Source organism: Haliotis cracherodii, unplaced genomic scaffold (genome assembly GCF_022045235.1).
Source record: "Haliotis cracherodii isolate W230 unplaced genomic scaffold, xgHalCrac1.p SCAF_12, whole genome shotgun sequence".
NCBI classification, from domain to species: Eukaryota; Metazoa; Mollusca; class Gastropoda; order Lepetellida; family Haliotidae; genus Haliotis; species Haliotis cracherodii.
In genome coordinates this window covers 19,144,056-19,161,819 of record NW_027266267.1, presented here as the reverse complement: position 1 = coordinate 19,161,819, position 17,764 = coordinate 19,144,056, and the positions used below count along the sequence as shown (strand labels likewise).

The 17,764-nt window shown below is 41.8% G+C and overlaps 1 protein-coding gene across 8 annotated transcripts in view; it reads right to left on the bottom strand.

The window, feature by feature from the left end:
* LOC139458224 (uncharacterized) overlaps positions 1 to 17,764 on the bottom strand; it is a 79,390-nt gene that overhangs the window by 17,489 nt on the left and 44,137 nt on the right. For 4 of the 8 annotated variants that reach the window (XM_071239577.1, XM_071239578.1, XM_071239584.1 and 1 more), the window contains exon 1: positions 6,692 to 6,832. The exons of 2 other annotated variants lie outside the window; for them this stretch is intronic. The gene's annotated coding sequence lies outside the window, so the exon portion shown is untranslated. Of the gene's footprint in view, positions 1 to 6,687; positions 6,833 to 17,764 lie in introns of those variants that run through there. 2 more of the 8 variants (XM_071239579.1, XM_071239585.1) reach the window with 1 other exon arrangement.

Genomic DNA, 17,764 nt, shown 5'->3' with positions numbered 1-17,764 from the left:
TGTCATGAAATGAACATAAACCCAACTAATTAATGGCCAGTAAATGTGCAATCTACATGTGATCTTTAGATAATTTACAGAAACAGATAACTCTTTAACAGTCTGTATTCAAATATTTCAAATGCATAACTTGATATTGACATTACTATAAACTTAAAGCATAAACAGAATTATTTTTAATTCCGATGTTCCCAAACATAACTCATTTATTCTCTTTGTTTAATTGTGAAACCCATCTGCTTTTATGTCCACAAACATGTTTTGAAACTTTTAAATCAAAATAATTTCTTTTGTGCAAGCAATTGCCATGTATTATTGATTATTAATCATATAAATTTATATGTAAGAATATAGTTGTGTCATTTTGCAATAATTATATTGTTATGATGTTATATCTTACTATTGTTAACAATCTTTAGAGCTTTAGTTTATTTCACTTAAGTCAAGTTGTGTGATAATTTTGATAATTTTGATAATTCGAAAACATAGCCAATACTGTTTCATTCTCAAAACGTGAAATATAAGAAAATATACACAGCTGAAATCTGTTTTCCTTGTCAAATAACGATGATAGCATGAAATTATCTTATCTTGTGATCTGACAAAATTAATATTTTCAATTCAAGATATCAACTTAAGTGAACCACAAGAAGCGATGAACATTTCATTTGACAAAAAAAATTCAAGTTTTATATTTTCTTTGTAATCTTCATGACCCTACTCAGAAAACCATAGTGCCAATTAGGCAGACTGACTGTAGGTGTGACAATACGTGATATTTCACCTGATTTTAATAAAAATCTTATTTATTTCACTCTAGCGAAAGTATGTTTTCAGCATGGTCAGACTAAACAAAGTATTTCATGATTAAATACATACCGGTAATACAAATATCAAAACGTGTTTCATTAAAACAAGAGCGAATTTCTGTGTGACATTGATATAAAGAGCTGTAGTACACTGTCATTAAATTGATGCATCTGTTGTGTTTGCTGTTTACACAGAATATACTGTTTGAGTTTTAGACATATCAGATGCATTGATGCTTTTAAGATTGTTCTAAAGTAGCATGCAATGTTACACAATGTGATTAATTTTCCTTAAATTTCTCTATTTCCAAAAAATGTTGTTTTCTAAATAAGCAATATTTTGAGAGAAGGTGCATATGCATTGTTTATAAAAAAATTATGGAAGTAGAAATATTATTACAATATTATTGAATTATTCATTTCAGGCTTTGAGTCCAGCGAATCAACACAATGAAGTACTAGTATCCGGTGATGGATTTCTGGAGGACCTTTTTGCTGATAGTAACACACTGGTTACAATGTGCGTCCTGTCAAAGGACGAGGAAGTGAAAAGCCTTATTCACTCGCAAAACAACATGGCCAATATTTATCAGACACTAAATAAGCACATTGTACCATTGTTTACAAGCAAGAAAATTATTTCTCCTGGAATTTAATAAGGTGCTTTTGTTAAGTTTTGAAAACTTATATTGTGAGAAATAAACACATGAAAATTTCGGTTTGTTTTTCTTTGTTAAATATGAGAAATCCAGATTGTTCCATAAACATTATTTGTACCTCTACATATATTTTGTCTTGGCTTGATTACCAAATGAAGTTGATTCCTTTTCATCTTTTGTTATTTTATCTGTCCTCATATCTGATCAAGACATTTTCAAACTATTCAGGATAAATGTATTAGTAGCTTCCTTTTGATATACAATTACCTAACATCATACAGGACTAGGTCAGGGTGTTCAAGAAGTTGGTGTTTGTATCAATTCTTATATGTCTTTAATTTCATGCATTATTTATATTTATCAATTTTAAGTTTCCTTTTAACTTATTTTAAACAGTTCACACATTATGACTTTTGTCGTGCACGGTGCAATCTCAGTCGGCAATAATCAGTTAAGTAAGTGATTTTTGAGAACAAGTAAAGTATCATCTGTCATTGTACACACTGAATAGAGTTATCACCCCTTCTGAATATTTATTTTGACACACGAGTTATTTTGTGAACTAATTTCATTTATATCGTCATTTGTTTCGATGAAAATCATAGCAGAAAAAGTGTCTTTTGTCAACTGGACTCATGGCAAAACGATAATGCGTTGTGCAGCAAACACCAGTATGAAACGTGAAATAAACATGATCGACGGTCTCGAGTTCGCCAAGCCACGCATTGACTGAGCAAATTTGCAAAAGTACACTGACGTGTTTCCTGTCCTGCAGTTCTTTTACGATACAAAACTTCTGTCATTGAATCTACTGTCACATTGTACCTATATGCCGACGAGGTTATGATAAAACAATCTATTTCTGAAAAAGTATCTCGACATGCACCTTTCGATTCATTTCCGGGATCCTGACAGCAAAATGCTAATTCCAGTGTATTACAGGCATATTTTAGTTGGACCTCAGAATTAAATGTGAAATATCTTCTGTATTAGATACAGAGGATACCATTTTTTGTTTGTTTGAAATGTCCATCAGTGAAATGCACAACATGCTGTCTGTTCCCTAACAACTGATGCGACATACACTGCATGGAGCTATGCTCTCCAAGCCTCGTTTTCGATCCAAGATGGCGAGAGTGTGAAAAAGGTCAATATTTCTTGGTTGTCCAAATCATCGTTTACTTCTACTACATGCATGGTTGGAGGCAAGATCAAAGTCGCCGCCCAGCTTAACTAAGACAACAGACAGTGTCGTTCGTTTCGCTTTGAACCACCACCTGCACCCTGTCGGTAGGAGTTATATAATCGGTGCCCAAATAACTGTGTCCAGTCTACAAACGGGTTTGAAGCAGTGTCTGTGTCGAATGATTTTGTGATAGTAGTGAAAAAATTCGTTGTTACTAACTATCCTCTTATTTGCCAAAAGAACAGAACAAAACCCCATGACCGATGCATTGGTGCCTTGATATGCTACAGGTACCAGTGCTGCATTTGAAATAACCAGACAAACCAGAATCTGTCCTCACACAAGCAGAAAGTTTGTTGTACATAGATGTAATAAAATTTAAGAAGTTTCCTCTGAGCTCTACACCATGAAGACTTTGAAAAAGAACATCATGATTTATACAGTCAAACGCTTTACTAAAATCTATCAGGAAAACTTACATATTTATACAATCCTTCAATGTTCCACGATAGGATACGGAGTGTTTTGCTTCCGCCTTCTCCTCAATCACGATCACTATATAGAGTGCTCTCCCTTGGCAGAGCTGTACTCAAGCTCCTTCCCAGCACGTGACACCTTCGTTACAGTCTCGTTACATCGCTGCCACCAGTGTGTGCGCGGCCATTACAAGAATCTTGAAATTTGCCCTCCAACCCCATTTGTAGTAACGTTTATACTCATGTTAATGTCTTTGGGAATGCCATCATATTTCAATTTGAAAAGGTTTACGACTGACCAAGTTTTCCAGATGAATTTACTTTGTTGCTTTGATAATCAGATTGGTTCGAGATTGCAGACTAACGGAAAATCAATCAACCTCTCCCTTACATTCTTACGATATCAATAACAGGGTAGTGTGAATGAAACAGAAATTCAAATTGACAAACGAAGAAAGTAATTTAGCAGCGATAAGTGAATTCGGCGTCACGACAGTCGTCACTTGTTTGTAAACATAACGGTCATTCGGTTGCGAGCTCAACTCAGATCATGGTTGTGACCACCTATTCACAGTGGGGAGTTTTGACTGGTGGCAACGATAGTATAGAGCGCTCCGGGAACGTACTATTGCTGTGAGGAGCTTGAGCTGTACTTCCGGGCCCACGAGATGTAGATAAACTCACGTGGGCGTCTCCTGTCATATTTCCTTGTCTGTTGTCGCGTGATCCTTTACGTTGATTAGATACACAGACGTTTGTACCACTATCCAAGGTATTTTTAAGATGGTAAAATACGGTAATTGTTGTTAATTACCAGGGTGGCAATTCGAGTACCTCTTCGAACTAACTACGGTAATCCCCTCGTTCCTGGTACTGACGCTCGGGGACGAGCGAGAGGTACAATGTCAGTACCCGAGGGCCTTGGATTTATTACCGTAGTTACTCCAACAACTACAAAGAGTGATCTTCGTTCAACAGCTTTTATTCACTCTAGTGTTGTTGGTCAACCCACTCTATGGTCACTTGATAATTAAGGGTCTTCGGCCGCAAGGCTTCAATCCCTAGTCAAATACTGGAGGTTTGTATGTTTCTTTTCGAATATTAGAACGAGACCACAGTGTTCAAGTGGGATCCTCCCGAACCTCCCGTTTCCTTGTCTTTTTACTCCCGACTTACGTCATGGCCTTACTCATTTTTTTCATTGGCATTGGCCATCCACCTATCTCCCCTGACATTAGGTCGTCCTAGCCCACGGTTGTCTAATCTCTAGGTTCTTTTTAGGACTTGTGGTAATGTGACCGTCTTGACTTCCAGAGTCTGTACTACCCCCCCCCCCCCTCCCCCCCAAAAAAACCCCAACAAAACCCCCTCCCCCACCCCCCCACCCCCCAAAAAACAAACATATATGAATCCGAGGGCAATTTCCTCTACGTTTCCTCTCTCAATCTATTTTGTCTTTGGCAACCTGTATGTTCCCTTGCTATGTTACCTTTATTGTTTTGCTCTAGCACCCCGACCCTCGACCTAGTACTGTCACCCCTGGTTAACAGTGACCCAGTATGTCTCCTGTGCTCCTCAATTCCTATATCGCCTGTCCTTCCTATATCTTCCCATGTGTTATACCTATTTCTTACTCTGCTAGCCCCTCATCTTGTTTATTTATATAATTACTATGAGTGTCTTAATGACTTGCTAATTACTATTATTTTATCTATCATTTTATGCCTATAATACCACTGATTCTGTCGTAAGCATAAACTTCTCCGTCTATTATGAGTTTATCATGACGGATACCTGCTTTGTAAGGTCCTCTAACACTCTCCCACCATGGTTAAAGTTGTTATTCCCTCGTTGTTTATCTCTCGCCGACTTAAGTATCTTGTTTCTGTCTTCTGTAGATACGAAGTTTGCAATTTTCGGAGCGTGTGATTTGCGGTTTCGTAGCCTGTGTGCTCTTGTTATTAATATGCTATCAGCATCAATAATATTCAGTGTGTCCTTCATGAACTGACGCACTTTTATTTCTGAAAGATCCCAAGTCTCACCTTTTACTTCAACAATACCATGGAAAATCAGGTTATTTCTTCTTGAACTAGATTCATAATCGTCCATTTTATCTTTCATAGCGAGCATACGTTCACACGAGTTTGTGCACGGAGTTCCGTGATTGTCTCGAGATTTTCGTTTACCCGCGAAGCCATGTTGTCCACCTTCATGTTGAGACTTTCAAATATATCATTTACCGTCTTCAAATCTGATTTTATGTCCATGAGAGTATTCATAATGTCATCGTTTGAATCGGAGTCACATTATCCGCATTTGCAGCCGGTAGAGCAGACTGCCGAGTTTGTGGGCCGGGGTTAGATTCCACGTCACCACTCACCACCAGCAAGGTGAAAAGCAACATAGAAAGTCTCAAAATCAGGGAAATACTTCGTTTCTCCATGCATATCCCCTGCATATGTCTATTACCTTCATCTGGCTGCATAAAAGCTCCTATTTTGGTTCTGTACTTTTCTAAACATATTCCCATTGTGGAGCTATTTCCAACACGTCTACTCACTCGGATTACTTACAATACATAATATTACATTCCTGACATCTAAACATTGTCCAAATTCAAATCTAGATCTTCTACTGCATATCAACGGAAACAATGTAATACAGTTACAATCATTGTCTAACAATCAGCTACATCGCTTTATAACACTCACAGAAGTCTGTCTTGTTTACGTTTTCTTCTAATGAAAACGAGCAAACGTTATACCACATTGCGTGCGCGTTATAACGGGGAGTTGGCGATAACTGGTTGCTAGATATCATACGGTCACTTTGATATGTAAAGCTATATTGTCATGCACCTCACTGTTACAGTTATAGGAATAAGTGCGTTTGGTTTTTACGAACAAAAGTCTAATGACACCCGCCTACACCCGCGGGGTGATCGGTGCGACCTCTGGGGCAGAAACTCCTCTCGCGCAATAAGACGAGCACAACTGAGGAAGTTCAGGGGTTATCGACTATTGTTTACAAACAATGCTTCAGAACAGTAAAAGTACTGGTCCTATATGAACATCTCTCTCTAATAAAAACGAGAAAAACTAAAACGAGATGTGAGAACGTACACGCTATCACGGGGAGTTGGCGATAACTGGTCGATAGATATCGATACGATCACTTTGTTGTTCTTATTTCAGAACAAGTCTGATGATACAAGCCTACACCAGCGGGGTGATCGTTGTGACCACTGGAGCAGAAACTCCTCTCAAGGAATAAGGCGACACTCGAGTAAGTTCATGGGTTATCGACAATTGTTTACAAACTATGCTTCAGAACAGTCCAAGTAGAGGTCCTTTATATTTTCTGCTGTTGTTCGTCATTCTTTAATAAACATGACACAACAAGCATACTGCAACTAGACTAGTTTCGTTTTCTTATTCCGCAATGCCGAGCTGGGAGTCAGCTTACACATTGTCCCATTCGTTCTCAAATTCAACCACACATTGAAGAGTGGTATAATGAGGTATACAAACAAACATAATACCGTGGACACTTACTTACTGTGTTGTATGATGGAGAAATGTGTGGACGAAACCAGCGATAAGACCCTCTACAAGGAAGCTGGTAAAACCTGTACTAAAAGTAACTGTTTATAAGCTCCTCACACTCTGGGTAGGACAACAGAAGCAAGCTCCTCCACACCGCTAGTAAACCTCGCTAAGTAACACAGAGCGCCACCTGACGGCCAGGCAAAAACTGGTTCTACAGGTGCTACGCGACGCAAGCTCACGTAGACAGTCTGATATCTGACCAATGAGACCTGACTTTGTGTGGCAGTAGTACAACTGGACTGTGACTGTGTCAGGCAGTGTTACAACTGGACTGTGACAGTGTCAGGTAGTGTTACAACTGGACTGTGACAGTGTCAGGCAGTGTTACAACTGGACTGTGACAGTGTCAGGCAGCGTTACAACTGGACTGTGACAGTGTCAGGCAGTGTTACAACTGGACTGTGAAAGTGTCAGGCAGTGTTACAACTGGACTGTGACAGTATCAGGCAGTGTTACAACTGGACTGTGACAGTGTCAGGCAGTGTTACAACTGGACTGTGACAATGTCAGGCAGTATTACAACTGGACTGTGACAGCGTCAGGCAGTGTTACAACTGGACTGTGACAGTGTCAGGCAGTGTTACAACTGGACTGCGACAGTGTCAGGCAGTGTTACAACTGGACTGTGACAGCGTCAGGAAGAAATACAACTAGGCTTTGACAGTGTCAGGCAGTGTTACAACTGGACTGTGACAGCGTCAGGAAGAAATACAACTAGGCTTTGACAGTGTCAGGCAGTGTTACAACTGGACTGTGACAGTGTCAGGCAGTGTTACAACTGGACTGTGACAGTGTCAGGCAGTGTTACAACTGGACTGTGACAGTGTCAGGCAGTGTTACAACTGGACTGTGACAGTGTCAGGCAGTGTTACAACTGGACTGTGACAGTGTCAGGCAGCGTTACAACTGGACTGTGACAGCATCAGGAAGAAATACAACTAGGCTTTGACAGTGTCAGGCAGTGTTACAACTGGACTGCGACAGTGCCAGGCAGTGTTACAACTGGACTGCGACAGTGTCAGGCAGTGTTACAACTGGACTGTGACAGCGTCAGGAAGAAATACAACTAGGCTTTGACAGTGTCAGGCAGTGTTACAACTGGACTATGACAGTGTCAGGCAGTGTTACAACTGGACTGTGACAGCGTCAGGAAGAAATACAACTAGGCTTTGACAGTGTCTGGAAGAAATACAACTAGGCTTTGACAGTGTCAGGCAGTGTTACAACTGGACTATGACAGTGTCAGGCAGTGTTACAACTGGACTGTGACAGCGTCAGGAAGAAATACAACTAGGCTTTGACAGTGTCTGGAAGAAATACAACTAGGCTTTGACAGTGTCAGGCCGCAATACAACTAGACTGTGACAGTGCCAAGCAGTAGAACAACTGGACTGTGACAGTGTCAGGAAGTAGAACAACTGGATTGAGTGTCAGGCAGTGACAGTGTCAGGCAGTGTTACAACTGGACTGTGACAGTGTCAGGCAGTAGTACAACTGGACTGTGACAGTGTCAAGCAGTAATACAACTAGACTGTGACAGCGTCAGGCAATAATACAACTAGACTGTGACAGTGTCAGGCAGTAGTACAACTAGACTGTGTCAGTGTCAAGAGGTAGTACAAATAGACTGTGTCAGTGTCAAGCACTAGTACAACTGGACTGACACTGTCAGGCGGTACTACAACTAGACTCTGAAAGCGTCAGGCAGTAGTACAATTAGACAGTGAGAGTGTAAAGCAGTAATACAACTAGACTGTGACAGTGTCAGGCAGTAATACAACTAGACTGTGACAGCGGCTGGCAGTAATACAATTAGACTGTGACAGTGTCAGGCAGTAATACAACTAGACTGTGACAGTGAGTGAGTGAGTGAGTGAGGTAATGCTTTACGTCACATCGGCAATATTTCAGCCATATCGTGACGAGAAATTAGACATGAAATATACATATATTTAAACTTTATAAAAATCTGTCATCGAAGGACAGTATGAGAACTAGAATATCACAGAAAAGATTTAAAACTAGTTGCGGAACATTTAAAAGCATTAAGTATTAAGGAACAACACAATATAAAAATGGGCTAGAGATCGTCAGTAACTAAAGGGAGATCACCACACCAGGGACCATGGGGACTTACAGTACCTTTGCTTCCTGCATGGACCCCGGCAGGATTAGACTGTGACAGTGTCAGGAAGTAGAACAACTGGACTAAGTGTCAGGCAGTGACAGTGTCAGGCAGTAATACAACTGGACTGTGACAGTGTCAGGCAGTAATACAACTAGACTGTGACAGTGTCAGGCAGTGGTACAACTAGACTGTGTCAGTGTCAGGCAGTAATACAACTAGACTGTGACAGTGTCAGGCAGTAATACAACTAGACTGTGACAGTGTCAGGCAGTGTTACAACTAGACTGTGACAGTGTCAGGCAGTGGTACAACTAGACTGTGTCAGTGTCAAGAGGTAGTACAAATGGACTGTGTCAGTGTCAAGCACTAGTACAACTGGACTGTGACAGTGTCAGGCAGTACTACAACTAGACTCTGACAGCGTCAGGCAGTAGTACAACTAGACTGTGACAGTGTCAAGCAGTAATACAACTAGACTGTGACAGTGTCAGGCAGTAAGACAACTAGACTGTGACAGTGTCAGGCAGTAGTACAACTAGACTGTGACCTTGTCAGGCAGTAGTACAACTTAACTGCGGCAGTGCCAGACAGTACTACAACTAAACAGTGACAGTGTCAAGCAGTAACACAACTAGTCTGTGACAGTGTCAAGCAGTAATACCACGAGACTGTGACAGTGTCAAGCAGTAATACAACGAGACTGTGACAGTGCCAAGCAGAAAAACAACGAGACTGTGACAGTGTCAGTCAGTAGTGCAACTAAACTGTCACAGTGTCAGACATAAGTGCAACTCTTGACATGAGCACCACCCAGGAAGAGGAAGATCACGTGAGTTTGAAGGAGGATATGTGTACCAGGCAACAACGTCAGCAACAACAGGAAAAGCATTATGCAAAGCATTCTTGTAGTGGCTGGGGTAAACATATTATGCAAATTTCAAATAATTTTCCTCAAACATGGGGGAAAGAGTAATGCTGTTTTGTTTGTTTGTTTGTTTGTATTCTTGTGTAACACCACACTCCAGCCACATTAAAATGAAGCTTTTTGATGTTAACACGTGTACCTTTATGAGGGCCGTACTACTAGTGTATTTCAGTGTTTCGATATTTGTTATCTTTTGTGTACAATTTTAGATTAAATAGCTTTCTGTTAATAGAATCTGAGTCGTGCGTTTTCTCCCAGTGGCGATGAAGCACCGGGGCGTGGTCTCGTGGAAACAAGAACTTGGTACACAACGTCATGCATTGTGTACTTGCCAGCTGTAAAGTATACATGACGGTTCTTTTCATCAAAAAATCCGGACTTACACAGCAACAAGTTTAAATGAATCATCCTTCGCGCAACGTGGCAGTCAATATGCAGATTCAGGGTTTTAGAAGTACGCCGCTTGGCCACTAATACGAGTTCCAATAAATAAAGTTAGTCAATGAAATGGATTTCAAAGACAATTATATGTCGGACAGATTTCCAAGTGTGTGTAATTTCAACTTATTCCACAGAAACTTATATATCACACGCTAGTCATTGTGTGCGAGACAGTCGCATCATCCCTAAAGCAGAACCAAACGTCGCTTGGTTGCCTAAAGGCATACACTTTGGATGTGCAAAGGAGCACACTGCTGTTTTCTGACGAAACACACTGCTGTTGTCTAAAGGAACACACTGCTGTTGTCTAAAGTAATACACTGCTGTTGTCTAAAGGTACGTACACTGCTTTTTTCTAAAGTAACAAACTGCTGTTTTCTAAAGGAATACATTGCTATTGTCTAAAGTCATACATTAGTACTGTTGTCTAAAGACATACACTAGTACTGTTGTTGTTTAACGGAATACACTGCTGTTGTCTAAAGGAACACACTGCTGTTGTCTAAAGTAATACACTGCTGTTGTCCGTAAGGAATACACTGCTGTTGTCTAAAGGTACGTACACTGCTGTTTTCTAAAGGAATACATTGCTATTGGAATACATTACTGAGGAATGTGAAACTGAGCGAGGTGCCCAAATTTGGGAATGTGAGACGTAGCGACGTGCTATAGTGGGGAAGGTGAGACGCGGCAACGTGCTATACTGGATCGGAGTCACATTATCCGCATTTGCAGCCGGTAGAGCAGACTGCCGAGTTTGTGGGCCGGGGTTAGATTCCACGTCACCACTCACCACCAGCAAGGTGAAAAGCAACATAGAAAGTCTCAAAATCAGGGAAATACTTCGTTTCTCCATGCATATCCCCTGCATATGTCTATTACCTTCATCTGGCTGCATAAAAGCTCCTATTTTGGTTCTGTACTTTTCTAAACATATTCCCATTGTGGAGCTATTTCCAACACGTCTACTCACTCGGATTACTTACAATACATAATATTACATTCCTGACATCTAAACATTGTCCAAATTCAAATCTAGATCTTCTACTGCATATCAACGGAAACAATGTAATACAGTTACAATCATTGTCTAACAATCAGCTACATCGCTTTATAACACTCACAGAAGTCTGTCTTGTTTACGTTTTCTTCTAATGAAAACGAGCAAACGTTATACCACATTGCGTGCGCGTTATAACGGGGAGTTGGCGATAACTGGTTGCTAGATATCATACGGTCACTTTGATATGTAAAGCTATATTGTCATGCACCTCACTGTTACAGTTATAGGAATAAGTGCGTTTGGTTTTTACGAACAAAAGTCTAATGACACCCGCCTACACCCGCAGGGTGATCGGTGCGACCTCTGGGGCAGAAACTCCTCTCGCGCAATAAGACGAGCACAACTGAGGAAGTTCAGGGGTTATCGACTATTGTTTACAAACAATGCTTCAGAACAGTAAAAGTACTGGTCCTATATGAACATCTCTCTCTAATAAAAACGAGAAAAACTAAAACGAGATGTGAGAACGTACACGCTATCACGGGGAGTTGGCGATAACTGGTCGATAGATATCGATACGATCACTTTGTTGTTCTTATTTCAGAACAAGTCTGATGATACAAGCCTACACCAGCGGGGTGATCGTTGTGACCACTGGAGCAGAAACTCCTCTCAAGGAATAAGGCGACACTCGAGTAAGTTCATGGGTTATCGACAATTGTTTACAAACTATGCTTCAGAACAGTCCAAGTAGAGGTCCTTTATATTTTCTGCTGTTGTTCGTCATTCTTTAATAAACATGACACAACAAGCATACTGCAACTAGACTAGTTTCGTTTTCTTATTCCGCAATGCCGAGCTGGGAGTCAGCTTACACATTGTCCCATTCGTTCTCAAATTCAACCACACATTGAAGAGTGGTATAATGAGGTATACAAACAAACATAATACCGTGGACACTTACTTACTGTGTTGTATGATGGAGAAATGTGTGGACGAAACCAGCGATAAGACCCTCTACAAGGAAGCTGGTAAAACCTGTACTAAAAGTAACTGTTTATAAGCTCCTCACACTCTGGGTAGGACAACAGAAGCAAGCTCCTCCACACCGCTAGTAAACCTCGCTAAGTAACACAGAGCGCCACCTGACGGCCAGGCAAAAACTGGTTCTACAGGTGCTACGCGACGCAAGCTCACGTAGACAGTCTGATATCTGACCAATGAGACCTGACTTTGTGTGGCAGTAGTACAACTGGACTGTGACTGTGTCAGGCAGTGTTACAACTGGACTGTGACAGTGTCAGGTAGTGTTACAACTGGACTGTGACAGTGTCAGGCAGTGTTACAACTGGACTGTGACAGTGTCAGGCAGCGTTACAACTGGACTGTGACAGTGTCAGGCAGTGTTACAACTGGACTGTGAAAGTGTCAGGCAGTGTTACAACTGGACTGTGACAGTATCAGGCAGTGTTACAACTGGACTGTGACAGTGTCAGGCAGTGTTACAACTGGACTGTGACAATGTCAGGCAGTATTACAACTGGACTGTGACAGCGTCAGGCAGTGTTACAACTGGACTGTGACAGTGTCAGGCAGTGTTACAACTGGACTGCGACAGTGTCAGGCAGTGTTACAACTGGACTGTGACAGCGTCAGGAAGAAATACAACTAGGCTTTGACAGTGTCAGGCAGTGTTACAACTGGACTGTGACAGCGTCAGGAAGAAATACAACTAGGCTTTGACAGTGTCAGGCAGTGTTACAACTGGACTGTGACAGTGTCAGGCAGTGTTACAACTGGACTGTGACAGTGTCAGGCAGTGTTACAACTGGACTGTGACAGTGTCAGGCAGTGTTACAACTGGACTGTGACAGTGTCAGGCAGTGTTACAACTGGACTGTGACAGTGTCAGGCAGCGTTACAACTGGACTGTGACAGCATCAGGAAGAAATACAACTAGGCTTTGACAGTGTCAGGCAGTGTTACAACTGGACTGCGACAGTGCCAGGCAGTGTTACAACTGGACTGCGACAGTGTCAGGCAGTGTTACAACTGGACTGTGACAGCGTCAGGAAGAAATACAACTAGGCTTTGACAGTGTCAGGCAGTGTTACAACTGGACTATGACAGTGTCAGGCAGTGTTACAACTGGACTGTGACAGCGTCAGGAAGAAATACAACTAGGCTTTGACAGTGTCTGGAAGAAATACAACTAGGCTTTGACAGTGTCAGGCCGCAATACAACTAGACTGTGACAGTGCCAAGCAGTAGAACAACTGGACTGTGACAGTGTCAGGAAGTAGAACAACTGGATTGAGTGTCAGGCAGTGACAGTGTCAGGCAGTGTTACAACTGGACTGTGACAGTGTCAGGCAGTAGTACAACTGGACTGTGACAGTGTCAAGCAGTAATACAACTAGACTGTGACAGCGTCAGGCAATAATACAACTAGACTGTGACAGTGTCAGGCAGTAGTACAACTAGACTGTGTCAGTGTCAAGAGGTAGTACAAATAGACTGTGTCAGTGTCAAGCACTAGTACAACTGGACTGACACTGTCAGGCGGTACTACAACTAGACTCTGAAAGCGTCAGGCAGTAGTACAATTAGACAGTGAGAGTGTAAAGCAGTAATACAACTAGACTGTGACAGTGTCAGGCAGTAATACAACTAGACTGTGACAGCGGCTGGCAGTAATACAATTAGACTGTGACAGTGTCAGGCAGTAATACAACTAGACTGTGACAGTGAGTGAGTGAGTGAGTGAGGTAATGCTTTACGTCACATCGGCAATATTTCAGCCATATCGTGACGAGAAATTAGACATGAAATATACATATATTTAAACTTTATAAAAATCTGTCATCGAAGGACAGTATGAGAACTAGAATATTACAGAAAAGATTTAAAACTAGTTGCGGAACATTTAAAAGCATTAAGTATTAAGGAACAACACAATATAAAAATGGGCTAGAGATCGTCAGTAACTAAAGGGAGATCACCACACCAGGGACCATGGGGACTTACAGTACCTTTGCTTCCTGCATGGACCCCGGCAGGATTAGACTGTGACAGTGTCAGGAAGTAGAACAACTGGACTAAGTGTCAGGCAGTGACAGTGTCAGGCAGTAATACAACTGGACTGTGACAGTGTCAGGCAGTAATACAACTAGACTGTGACAGTGTCAGGCAGTGGTACAACTAGACTGTGTCAGTGTCAGGCAGTAATACAACTAGACTGTGACAGTGTCAGGCAGTAATACAACTAGACTGTGACAGTGTCAGGCAGTGTTACAACTAGACTGTGACAGTGTCAGGCAGTGGTACAACTAGACTGTGTCAGTGTCAAGAGGTAGTACAAATGGACTGTGTCAGTGTCAAGCACTAGTACAACTGGACTGTGACAGTGTCAGGCAGTACTACAACTAGACTCTGACAGCGTCAGGCAGTAGTACAACTAGACTGTGACAGTGTCAAGCAGTAATACAACTAGACTGTGACAGTGTCAGGCAGTAAGACAACTAGACTGTGACAGTGTCAGGCAGTAGTACAACTAGACTGTGACCTTGTCAGGCAGTAGTACAACTTAACTGCGGCAGTGCCAGACAGTACTACAACTAAACAGTGACAGTGTCAAGCAGTAACACAACTAGTCTGTGACAGTGTCAAGCAGTAATACCACGAGACTGTGACAGTGTCAAGCAGTAATACAACGAGACTGTGACAGTGCCAAGCAGAAAAACAACGAGACTGTGACAGTGTCAGTCAGTAGTGCAACTAAACTGTCACAGTGTCAGACATAAGTGCAACTCTTGACATGAGCACCACCCAGGAAGAGGAAGATCACGTGAGTTTGAAGGAGGATATGTGTACCAGGCAACAACGTCAGCAACAACAGGAAAAGCATTATGCAAAGCATTCTTGTAGTGGCTGGGGTAAACATATTATGCAAATTTCAAATAATTTTCCTCAAACATGGGGGAAAGAGTAATGCTGTTTTGTTTGTTTGTTTGTTTGTATTCTTGTGTAACACCACACTCCAGCCACATTAAAATGAAGCTTTTTGATGTTAACACGTGTACCTTTATGAGGGCCGTACTACTAGTGTATTTCAGTGTTTCGATATTTGTTATCTTTTGTGTACAATTTTAGATTAAATAGCTTTCTGTTAATAGAATCTGAGTCGTGCGTTTTCTCCCAGTGGCGATGAAGCACCGGGGCGTGGTCTCGTGGAAACAAGAACTTGGTACACAACGTCATGCATTGTGTACTTGCCAGCTGTAAAGTATACATGACGGTTCTTTTCATCAAAAAATCCGGACTTACACAGCAACAAGTTTAAATGAATCATCCTTCGCGCAACGTGGCAGTCAATATGCAGATTCAGGGTTTTAGAAGTACGCCGCTTGGCCACTAATACGAGTTCCAATAAATAAAGTTAGTCAATGAAATGGATTTCAAAGACAATTATATGTCGGACAGATTTCCAAGTGTGTGTAATTTCAACTTATTCCACAGAAACTTATATATCACACGCTAGTCATTGTGTGCGAGACAGTCGCATCATCCCTAAAGCAGAACCAAACGTCGCTTGGTTGCCTAAAGGCATACACTTTGGATGTGCAAAGGAGCACACTGCTGTTTTCTGACGAAACACACTGCTGTTGTCTAAAGGAACACACTGCTGTTGTCTAAAGTAATACACTGCTGTTGTCTAAAGGTACGTACACTGCTTTTTTCTAAAGTAACAAACTGCTGTTTTCTAAAGGAATACATTGCTATTGTCTAAAGTCATACATTAGTACTGTTGTCTAAAGACATACACTAGTACTGTTGTTGTTTAACGGAATACACTGCTGTTGTCTAAAGGAACACACTGCTGTTGTCTAAAGTAATACACTGCTGTTGTCCGTAAGGAATACACTGCTGTTGTCTAAAGGTACGTACACTGCTGTTTTCTAAAGGAATACATTGCTATTGGAATACATTACTGAGGAATGTGAAACTGAGCGAGGTGCCCAAATTTGGGAATGTGAGACGTAGCGACGTGCTATAGTGGGGAAGGTGAGACGCGGCAACGTGCTATACTGGGGAAAGTGAGGTTTTGGGATGTGCTTTCGTAGGGAAAGTGAGACGTGGCGACGTGCAATATTTGGGGAAAGTGAGACATGCCGACGTGCTTTAGTGGGGAAGGTGAGACGTTGCGACGTGCTTTAGTGGGGAAAGTGAGACGTGCCGACTTGCTAAAGTGGGGAAATTGAGACTGGGCTAGGTGTTATAGTGAGGAAAGTGAGACTGGGCGAGGTGTATAGTGGGGAAAATGAGTGACAAGGAGTTTGGGGAAAGTGAGATTGGGGTAGGTGTTATAGTGGGGAAAGTGAGCCATGGCGACGTGCTATAGTGGGGAAAGTGAGACGTGGCGACGTGCTTCAGTTGGGAAAGTGAGACTGGGCGAGGTGTTATAGCGGGGAAAGTGAGACATGTTGACGTGCTATAGCGGGAAAAGTGAGACGTGGCGCCGTGCACATGATTATCCCACCCTATAGAGTTCAACCAGTTTTGGTCGCACACACAATGAACTGGCGACTGATTCAATGACGCCACTGTCTGATATTCCCCTTTTACTTCCTTGTTGCCGGTAGAGTTCCTGTCGCATTTCGATGTTGATCATTCTTCTTAAGGGCCGCGCAACTACAGAACTGGGCCCTTGTTGAGCGTTATAAAATATAAAAAAGACCTGTACACACATACCCGATGTCCCACACGACGTGTACGACCGTCTTGTTGACTGACAAGGGTAACTCCTTGTAGGTATAGTGTACAGACAGGTAATAATAATGATTGTTTTGTTTTGTATTAACCTTGTGTAAGATTGAGAATACTTCATCACTAAAGAAGAGGGAATACACATTGTCGTGTACACATGACAGACACCCGTGACTTACTTGTCGCAAAAGGCGACTGACGGGATCGGGTGGTCAGGCTCACTGACTTGGTTGATGCATGTCATCGATCCCAATTGTGTGGATCGATGCTCATCATAACAATCACAGGATTGTCTGGTCCAGACTCGATTATTTACAAACCGCCGTCATACAATTGCTGAGTACGGCGTTAAACAAACAAACAAACAAACAAACAAACAAGTAACATTACGCCGTGATATTACTGGAATTTTGTTCAAAACAATCGCTCACCCACTCCTCCCATGAAAATATATATGAGCAGCCCAGGTGTTTGTTTAGTAGCAAGAGTTATCTCTCACTAAAAAACGACATAAATAACTCACTCCTACTGTGGAATGATAGCATATTATTAATTATTTGTTACCTATTCCCAACATATTTGCTATACATGATTAAATCGATATACAGCCCGGGAACTACGCCTTAATCAACCCGTTGCACGAGTACTTTTTACCAGAGTTTCCTGTGACTATGGACCTGGTTTTGACCCTTGTATTTCTATGCACGTTGGTCGACACACAACAACAGGTCCTGCTGACCATGTGCTATGCAAAAGTGAG